A 10,476-nucleotide genomic window follows, 5' to 3' on the forward strand; every position below is an offset into this window, starting at 1 on the left:
AGAACACCTTTCCACTGCTCCACAGACCAGTGTCAGTGTGCTTTATACCACTCCATCTGACGCTTGGCATTGGTCTTGGTGATGTGAGGCTTGCAGGCAGCTGCTCGGCCATGGAAACCCATTCCATTAAGCTCCCGCCGCACAGTTTTTGTGCTTACATTAATGCCAGTGGAAGGTCGGAACTCTTCATCTATGGAATCAGCAAAGCGTTGGCGACTTTTACGCACCATGCGCCTTAGCAGTCGTTGACCACGCTCTGTGATTTTACGTGGTCTTCCGCTTCGTGGCTGTTGTTACTAAACGCCTCTATTTCCTAATAATATCACTTACAGTTGACCGTGGAATATCCAGCAGGGATGAAATTTTACGAACTGTCTTACTGCAAAGGTGGCATCCTATCACAGTACCACGCTTGAAGTCACTGAGCTCTTTAGAACGACCCATTTTGTATCTCAAATATTTGCAAATGGAGACTGCATGGCTAGGTGCTTGATTTTATATACGTCTGGAAACGGGTCTGATTGAAACACCTTAATTCAATAATTAACAGGTGTGACCAAATACTTTTGTCCATATAGTGCATATAACTAACTGGAATATGATATGAGGAATATCATAGGAACATTTAGAGAATTTAATCAGTTATGATAAAAGAACAAAAGACAGGCTGCAGGAATTATAATAAACCTGCTGACTCTTACTGAGACTTGTTCTGGTAACTTCACACTCATATCACTATGAATTATTTGATGCCACCTCAGGTATTGCTGTAAGTGCTGAAACACAAGAAAGCTAGTGACACAGGAGAGTGTTTCTGTGTCCACATATTTCAGACCCATGGAACCCCAGTGTTTGCACAGTCTATTTGCCTGTATGTAGTGTAAATATTCAGTTCTCGAACAAAAGTGCTCATAGGCCCTATGAACGCTGCAAGTAGTGTTCATAATGTGTATCAGCTCTCGTGTACCAGAACCTGTGTGACATGTATACTATATGCAGGCAAATAGTGTGCATAAATGCCTTGTTTCCAGTGCTAAAATATGCAAGCAGAGAAGGTGCCAGAAATTCACTAGTCTAAATTAAACAATAGCGTTTTACTGAAGGTACAATTGTACGGGCAGCACGGTGGCTTAGTGGTTAGCACTTCTGCTTCACAGCACTGGCGTAATGAGTTCCATTCCCGACAATGCCTTATCTGTGTGGAGTTTGTATGTTCTTCCCGTGTTTGCATGGGTTTCCTCCGGATGCTCCGGTTTCCTCCCACACTCCAAAAACATACTGATAGGTTAATTGCCTGCTATTAAATTGCCCTTAGTCTCTCTCGGTCTGTGTGTGTGTGTGTATGTTAGGAGATTTAGATTGTAAGCCCCGATGGGGCAGGGACTGATGTCAATTAGTTCTCTGTACAGTGCTGCGGAATTAGTGGCACTATATAAATAAATAGATGATGATGATGATGATCACAGCATGATACACAACTTGTACTGATGTTATTATAGAGTTTGTTAATGACAATAAGTTCTATAGCTGCAATCATTGTCTAATGAATACAGCAATCTTCAAACATTGTGTCCGGCAATGCTGTAAATTCATTCACATGTAATAAATGGTGTAGAATAGTGAAAATAACAATTGGTTATGTCAATGTATTATCTATATCAATACATATCTTTATTATTATGGCAGATAACAATGGTTTTCAAATTATAATTTTTTTTTTTTTTTTTTTTAACAATTTGATAATATCTTGTTGCCTATTGTTACAAATAATCTTAAGTATTTGTTGATTTAGAAAGTGTGTCCAAACATAAAATGTGTGCATATGTTTTTTGTCTCCAATATATTCTGGATCTATTTTTTGGTTTGGAATTTTAGACTTTCTATAGCCTAAATCTTCTTGGATATGCAAATATATAACAAAAGAAAAATATATATGTGCAAGTTAAAGGTTTTCTTGCCCATTTTTCTCTACCCCCTACCCTGGAGCCTGGGCTACACAGTTGTTTTTCCTTGGGTTAGTTGAGTAGTGTCCTAGCCCCAGCAGAAAACCAGGACTGTGTGACGTTTTAAATGGAGGTTTGAATGGGAGGACTAACGTTATATTAATCTAAAAGTTTGAAATAGCGTGGTTTCCTCAGAGGATCTCTGGTCCTTTGATTTTATATAACGCATACTTACCTACTTTTGAAGGCAGCTGTCTGGGAGGGGGTTCGTCGAGGGTGCGTGGCCACGCGTGGTGCACCGTTAGGCTCCGCCCAGTCAATCTTTGGCAACTCTAGCCAATCGCAACAGGTGGTGGGGCCACGATGGCGCATTTAGTCCCGCCCCCACCATCTTGAACAACGGGGACAGCTGGATCCGGGATTTTTGCCTGCTCTCTCGGGAGTCCAGGAGAACTCCCAAAAATTCGGGAGTCTCCCGGACATTTCGGGAGAGTAGGCAACCATGATATAATGTTATATTAATCCAGAAATTCGTTCAGAGATAATTGACATTGGATATCATTTTTTCTTATAAGTGCACTATAGGTGATCCTTTTTTGAATGCAACTTATCATAATCGAACTAGTCCTATTTATTGGCATATGAATTTAATTTATTTTATAAGTTTTATGTTTTTAATGATATTGTGTTGTGTAATAAATTTAAAACATATGTCAATATAGTCTTCTGGTGGTATTTTACTCTAGAGAGAATATACTTGTGCTTCTCTCTTTTTTTCATTTTGTTTTCAATTGTTATCAAGTTGAATCACAACAACTTCTGTTGAGTAGCTACGTATGTCCCCTCTGAGGTGTAGAAATGGTGGTTTTGTTTACAGTGTTTATATTTAATTTTAATTATTTTTTATTCCTCTGTGATTGAGGATTTAATAATAATTAGCACTTGGTTATACCCCTATTGCCTATAGAGTCAAAGTTTTACATGAAAAAATAAGACTGGTAATAAATAGACCCCTATGTAATATTGTCTCCTATTACTACCTGCCCCAAAAACCCAGTACTCACCAAAACTGTCCTTGGATGCAATGGGGGTAGTTGTCGTCCCTCTCATCTGTCTGGCTGCCCACTCACTTCTTTAAAGTTGTCACAGTAGACATGGTTCGGTTTATAAAGAAAGGATGATCAAAGAGTTCTCTGTTTGACCCTCCGCAATCACTGTAAGACATAGGGGCATATTTAAGAAAGGACGGTAGTGCACTATCGTGCACTTACCGTGGAAATCAGGTCCCGATGTGTCCTCCGCAAATTTATTAAAGGTGCATCGCAGCAGGATATCTGCTGCTTTTCACTCCTCTTCGTTTTTGCGAGCAGTCACCATTCAACAGTATGGTGACTGTTCTGCCCGCAATCTAACAAGTCCCGAAAAAACATTTTTTTCGGAAACTTGTCTTGATAATGTACGCCAGCTTCATAATTGAAAGTTTTCAGTGCTGACAGCTCTGCTCCGAAGAGCAGAGCTGGACAGCGCATGTGTGGAGGGATCACATGATCCCTCCCTGTCACTCACCACTCGCTCTGCAACTATAGTTGCAGAGACAGAGCAGAGATGTCTGTGCGCATGTGCAGTTCGCAATTCCAGTGTGAAGACAAATGAAGAGGAACTGGAGGACATTGCGTTCTGAAGAGGCGGGGTAAGTGTGATTTTATTATCACAGAAACAGCAGTTTTTCGGAACTGCTGTTTCTGTGATCCGTTTTTCATAAATTTGAGAAATAGATCAATCCTTATCCATGCGATAAGGATTGATAACTATTTTTCAGTTTTGCAGATGCTTGATAAATGTGCCCCATAGTCAGTGGCGGATCCAGGGGGGGGCGATCGCCCCCCCTAGCAGACACATGCTGCCGACGGCTGCACAGTATGTGCAGGTCCGTCCAGCCGTGACAGTGTGCTGCCCGGCTGCTCTGACTGTGTTTAAAACACAGTCAGAGCAGCCGGGCAGCACACTCTCCCTGCCTGTCACGGCTGGACGTACCTGCTCATAGTGTGCAGCCGTCGGCAGCCTAAGATGTTAGAAAGGGGCGGGGCCTAAATCGGCCCCCCCTAAATCGCCCCGGGTACAGCGTTTTTCTAGATCCGCCCCTGCCCATAGTCCTAAACAGCGAGAGTTGAGAGTACACTTGACCTGAAAGGTCGCATCAGCCAGCGTGCACCTCTAAGGTCTGGAAATCTCAGTAAGCCATAAGACCAGTGTTAGTATCACCAAAAAAACGTATTTAATGACACATTTATAAAAAGTCCAAGGGGTAACACCTGAGGAAATTATTCATTCACAAATGCATCAAAAATGAAAATAATGTCACCTAGAAGAATCAATGTGTTAAATTTAGTACTAAGGTTATTTTTCTTTATTACTGATCTCTAATATTCTTACAGACAGGTACAGTTCTGATTGGGTGTTTTTTATTATTATTATTGTCTGTGCATTCACTGACTGTTTTCCACTCTGTGTAGTGGTGTAGAAAGTACATACATAAGAGTATAGAGTATATACATAATCCATTATGGTAAGTAAAGTTTTATTTGTCCCTGAATTAAGTCACAGGCAATTTGATACTCTAATCTGTTGCTGTAGCAACTACAATTTGAAGGCGACTGGACACGACCTGATTTGATGACTGCTGCGAGACGTGGCTGAACACTCTTAGCCGCGCGGATCTAGCCTTTGAGATCATGTGACTACAACACCCGGATGTAACGGTTAAGGAATCCGTAGAATGGCGGGAAAATTACTGACCTTCTGAGCTGAGGTAAGGCAGACCGGAAGACCGGGTTCCGCTATCGATCAGTCGGCGGAGACATCAGTGCAACCCGTTTAATTGCATGCACTTTGCAAAGTGACATCCTAATGGAAAGAGACACTGATTAGTGTTAGTCGAAGTGAGTGAGTTGCAATGTTGATAGTAATCCTGTGGTCACTGCGGCTATAACTGTCATTGTAGGGAAAGGTGACATAGTCCATAGTAAATGGAGTATTATAGAGAGGTTGGTTTTTAAAAATTGGTTGCTGACCTTGGCCCTTTTAATATTAAAGTTGCATTCTAAAATAGGGTAACCCCTGCCCCCCAAAAGACAACGAAGCCGCTTCATACAGCCTGAAACTGAGTCTGTGGCTTTTTGAGCAGTATCGTGCCAAAAAATGCAGCTTATTTTATTTGTCTTCCTGCTCACATACACCTCATTGCCCATGTTATAACTGACTTAACTCCCAAGGCTAAATGGGAGTGCAACTTTTACTTGCATCACGTTACTGTGTCATGGGTGAAATTCTTTGTATTTGATCTTATTATAAATGTATGGACAACTACATACCTCCCAATGTTTTGCAGGCCATGTTAGGACAAAATAAACACAGCTCATGATTCATGAAACCTAGCTGTAACCACTTTCTGGCAAACTCTTGACCACTTTCCTGTAAACTATAATATGGACAACTACAGTGCTATGTACAATTCTCTGTTTTGTTATTTATTGTATTGAACACCTGTTCATTACCACTTTATTAAATATGCTGCATTTATTTCTCTATGGGGGAATTCAATCTACAGCGTTATGCTTGAGAATAATGTGTCCCACACACTATTACTGTTAGTATGGTAATTTCAATGCTGATTTTTGTTTGCAGCTCTGTGAGCCGCGAGCAGAAATCCACGTTTGCCATACTAACAGTACATATAATGTTTGCGTCTTAAAGCATTGATATTTAGTATGAGTGGTTTAAATCTTAGGTGCAAAATAGTGTTAAAGTTACTATTCAATCTTTAGTAAAAAGATTGCTTAAAGGCGATTTCTAGGATTCATAGAATCGACAGTTGGGCATATATTAAGAAAGGTATGCCAGCCTGTGTATTTAAAAAAAACCCAGTCTACAGTAGACATTCAATTGCTGGCGATGTCTGGCTGCTGCACATTGACTGCAATTATAGTAGGATTCTCCGCTCATTTTTCCACGCACCTATATGTATTGTGAGGAGAAATGAGTGGAGATTTCAGACATAACTCCAGCATGTCTCTGCGGACGTTCCAGAGAAACCTCGTGTCTCACGTACCAATTCGTACTTCAACACGCTAGGGAGAGTCACTACACATGTCCTGCAGTAAACCAATCTGTGCCATAGAAATATGTGAACTATGTCACCTTGTGTCCCTCCACACTGCATGTCAGTGCCTTTGCTACAGTAAAAGAGTGTATTTATTTAAGTCGCTATGTTGACCAGGCAACAGTATTTGTTCAGCGCTGCATCATACCTCTAAACCGTCCCAATTTAGGCGGGAAAGTCCCCATTTGAGCGCTCTGTCACCATCCCTGACTGGGACACCTTTATCCCAATCATTGAGAAAGTTGGGAGGTATTCTGTTAGCCGGGTTGCATGGCAATGAGGGTGTCTAGAGTGGAGAATGGAGCAGCCTGGCTCTTCAGAAGTGATAAGCATGCAGCTGGAGGGTTGAGCTATGCCCCCAGCATGCCGTGGCCATGCCCTCCACCCTGATGCTGCCTGCGAAAAAGTTGGAAGGTATGCTGTATGAAGTGGTGCTGTTTTTGTCCTTAAAGCAGCATTGCCACATATGCAAATAATTTCCAGATGGGGCTCCTCTCTCCATGTACCAGGCTCTGGTTCTCCAGCTAGAGAAAAGGGCCACCCTAGGAAAATATTGCTACCTCAACGACCATCTATAATGAAAAAAGATGTCAAGTCCTTTTTCCATTGTACATAAGTAACAGGTGGACACACATGTAACACGGTAGGCATACCTTACCACTCTTTCCTGTACCTGGCTCGACTACTTGTAAAAATAGCACTTACCGTAAAATAGAAAGTTCTTTGAAGAACATGCTTTCTTTCACTTCAGTGGCTAGAGAGATATGGGCAGATCAGCTTGTTGATGGTCTACAGGATTCTGATTTGCTTCCTCTACCATTACATCTTAAAGAATCCTCAAGATATCTATATGAGGCAGCTTGGTATGAAGCCTCAGTGTCTTCTTCCATCTCCGCATCATTAGTTACAGATTTAAGGATTTTGTGGTTGTGTTCATGGAACACAGATAGCAAATCCAAAAAGTCTTTGGAATCTCTTTCTTATGCCAGCTCTGTTCTTTTAGGTGCAGAGCTATTCGACATCATAAGTCAGGCTACAGGTGGATAAAGTTTCTTCCTCTCTGTTAATGTCCAGGAGCCACGAGGACCTTGCTTTGGTTCCTTTCGTCTACCCTCTGAGGGTGGCTCTTTAAACCATGGGCAGTCTTACAGAGGTAATCCTATCACGTCCAGGGACCAGTCACAGAGGGGCAGGCTGTCCTATTCCAATAGGTGTCCAGGGCCTAAAAACCCTGAAAAGCCTGCAACCTGATGGAATTCCTCTTCACCTTGTGGCCATTGTGAGTGAATGCCTCTTGTTGTTCCTGAACAGATGGATGGCTTCCACTCAGGATTGGTGGATTACGGAAATCATGCAAGGCAGCTATATAATAGGCATCCAAAGTTGGTCACCTCACCATTTCTTTTCCACCTCTCTGCGAGACAAAGTAAAGAGATTAATAATGAGATAGTTGATGACTTCGCTTCTTACTGCGGGAGTTCTCTATCAGGTCCCGAAGGGACAAAGGGGTAGACGTTTCTATTCAAACCTCTTCCTGGTTCATAAGCCAGATGGCTCCTTTCGTCCCATTGCAGTGGGGGACTCCCACTTTCAATTCCGTTAGGCCTTTCCAAGGCTCCTTAAGTGTCTTGTAGAGGCCATAAGTCTTTACAAAGTTTTTACAAATATGGCGGTCAAAGCAGCACAGTTGTGTACCCTGGGAGTCTGCATCATCCCATACCAGTGGCGGATCTAGCAGAGGCTTGCTGCCGACAGCTGCACACTGCAGGTCTGTTCAGCAGTGACAGTGTGCTGCCCGGCTGCTCTGATTGTGTTTTAAACACAATCAGAGCAGCGGGGCAGCACACTGTCACTGCCGAGCGGACCTGCACATAGTTTGCAGCCGCCGGCAGCCTTAGAAATCAGAAAGGGGGCGGGGCTTAAATCGCCCCCCCCCTAAAATCGCCCGGGGTAAAGCAGTTGTCTAGATCCGCCCCTGTCCCATACTTGGATGGTTTGCTAGTAAAGGCGAACTCTGATCAGACCCTCCAGCTCCATCTTTCCCTGTTCAAACAAGTGCTGGAAGCAAATATTACAAAAATCCCAATTGGTCCCCTATTAGTGGATGTTTTTTATTGGCCTTATACTGGACACCAGACTGTAGAAGGTGTTTTTTTTACCAATCAACAAGGTGCATTTTCTTCAGGTCCTACTATGGATGAAACTAATAGGTGAGATAGCCTCCACATCCGAAACTTTAACTTACGGTTCCACTCTCGCATAGTTCAGTGGGTCCTCTTGTTCAACTAGTCTGGATCCCACCTTCAGCTGGCCTCTCAGACGTGTGAGTTGACTTCCAGGATGCGCCTTTGCCTTGGTTGGTGGCAGGTCACTTGACGGTGGGCATGTCCTTTGTCCCGCGGTCCTGGAAAATAGTCACAGGAGTGTTGGAGCCGGATGAAGGAGACTCCCCAGTTATTGTTCTGGGTGGAAATGTAAGTCGTGGCAAATTCTGCGATATTCATCCTGGGTGTAAAAAATTTGGAGGCAGACTACCAAAGCAGACACACCGTGTTGCTAGGGGAGTGGTCTATACTTGCGGAGGTGTTTCGATGATTGGTGCAGAAGTGGGAACCTTCGGATGTGGCTCTCATGGCGTTTTGAGGAAACCGCTAGGTGTGCAGGTTCTCCTCCAGGACCAGAGACCCCTTGGCATGCACGGTGGATGTCATGAACATGACATGACATCAGACATTGCGGAATTCAAGTGATCCTGATTGCATCTGATTGGCTGTCGCACCTATTATGCCGACGTACTGCGCATGACAGTCGGTAAAGGGTGGAGACTTCTACATTGAGATAATCTACTGCTTCAGGATCCATTTCAGCACCCTGACCCCCGAGGTTTTTGAAAGCAAATAAACCGGTCTCTGCCCTAAATTATCATAGTGTGGCAGACCTACGTCAGTTGGTGCGAATGCAGGACTTGTCATACAGCAGCCTTTTGACTCTTCAGATTCTTAGCTTTTTTGCAGGATGTTTTGGAGGCGGACTTTCACCTTAGTTCCCTGAAGGTGCAGGTATCAGCCCTTTCGATATATTTTGAGAAAAGGCTAGCAGTTATACTGGAGGTGCAAAATTTCCTCCAAGGGGTTCTTCACATCCTGCCTCCTTATGTACCACCTACGGCACCTTGGGACTTGAATTTGGTACTTGGGGATCTTAAATAATTACTCTTTGAACCGTTGGAGTTGACTGGACTGATGATGGTGATTTTTCTCCTAGCCATCGCTTCTGCGATGAGAATTTCAGAACTTTGGTCTCTCTCTTGTAGTTTAGCTTATTTGGTATTCCATACTGCCAGGGCTGTATTGTGCAAGATACCTTCCTTACAACCAAAAGTGATCTGGTTTTCATCTTAATCAAGCAATTGTATTCCCAGGAGGTGACTGCCTGGATCCTTAACTTCATTGGATGTGGGCCATGCTCTAAGAATGTTTGCGGACAGAACGTCCACTATGCGGAGGTCGGATTCCCTTTTCTTGAATGATACTCACAAGACGGGCTGGCTGGCTACAAAACAAACTGCTGCTAAGTGGATAATGTTCCCAGTCAGGCAGGCTTATATTTGTTCTGTTCTCCCTGTACTTGATCGTGTCTCTGTGCATTCCATCTGTTCTGTGGAGGACTCTTGGGCTGCGCGCAACGGTGAATTGGCAGATCAGCTCTGCCTGGCGCCAGCCAGGTTCTCTGTCCACACTTTACCTGGTTTTACCGTTTTCATGTCTCCTGATGCAAGTTTTGGCTGCAAAGTTTTGCAGGCCGGATTAACAGAGCTTTCCCTTTCTCAAGGGGCTACTTTTAGAACGTCCCCATGGTAGTAGTGTGCCCCAGATTGGATGAAAGAGAAAAGAGGATTTTTGTACTTACGTTAAATCCTTTTCTCTGATTCCATCTGGGGGAAACTGCGTTCCCGCCCTTTGCTCTTCTGTTGTTTTTGTTGGTTGCATGCTATTCTGTTTCCCTTCCTTGGAGGGAAGGGCACCAGCCATGCAGCCCAGGGGGGAGGAGCCCCTTAGAAGATCTGGATTTTCATCTCTACCTTACCCTAAATTTGAGGTTGCCAACCTGATGCTCCTGTCCCTAGCAGTATGCCAGCTCCAGCGGTGAGTTTAGCTGACCACAGTGACCTTCCTTTGACTGATCCTAGTCACCCCAACATAGACCCCCCTGCAGCGTATGCTGAATTAAACGATAGTGAGGGCCACAGGGAAGAGTTCAGCGCAGCTCTCTGATTCCTCATTGGAAGGCATGAGGCGCCAGGCTGGCGGCAACCTTTCAGCGATGGAGCTGGGAAGTGTGACCTGGCGTAAAGGGTTTTTCTTTGGGCCCCCA

At 43.7% G+C, this 10,476-nt stretch overlaps 1 protein-coding gene across 1 annotated transcript in view; it reads left to right on the top strand.

Moving 5' to 3' along the window:
• The first annotated feature begins 4,643 nt into the window (after positions 1-4,643).
• The window catches only part of LOC142095362 (synaptonemal complex protein 2-like), a 315,417-nt gene continuing 309,584 nt past the window's right edge, over positions 4,644-10,476 (top strand). Inside the window, exon 1 of the mRNA XM_075178313.1 lies at positions 4,644-4,882. The gene's annotated coding sequence lies outside the window, so the exon portion shown is untranslated. The remainder of the gene's footprint in view (positions 4,883-10,476) is intronic.

Source organism: Mixophyes fleayi, chromosome 6 (genome assembly GCF_038048845.1).
Source record: "Mixophyes fleayi isolate aMixFle1 chromosome 6, aMixFle1.hap1, whole genome shotgun sequence".
NCBI classification, from domain to species: Eukaryota; Metazoa; Chordata; class Amphibia; order Anura; family Limnodynastidae; genus Mixophyes; species Mixophyes fleayi.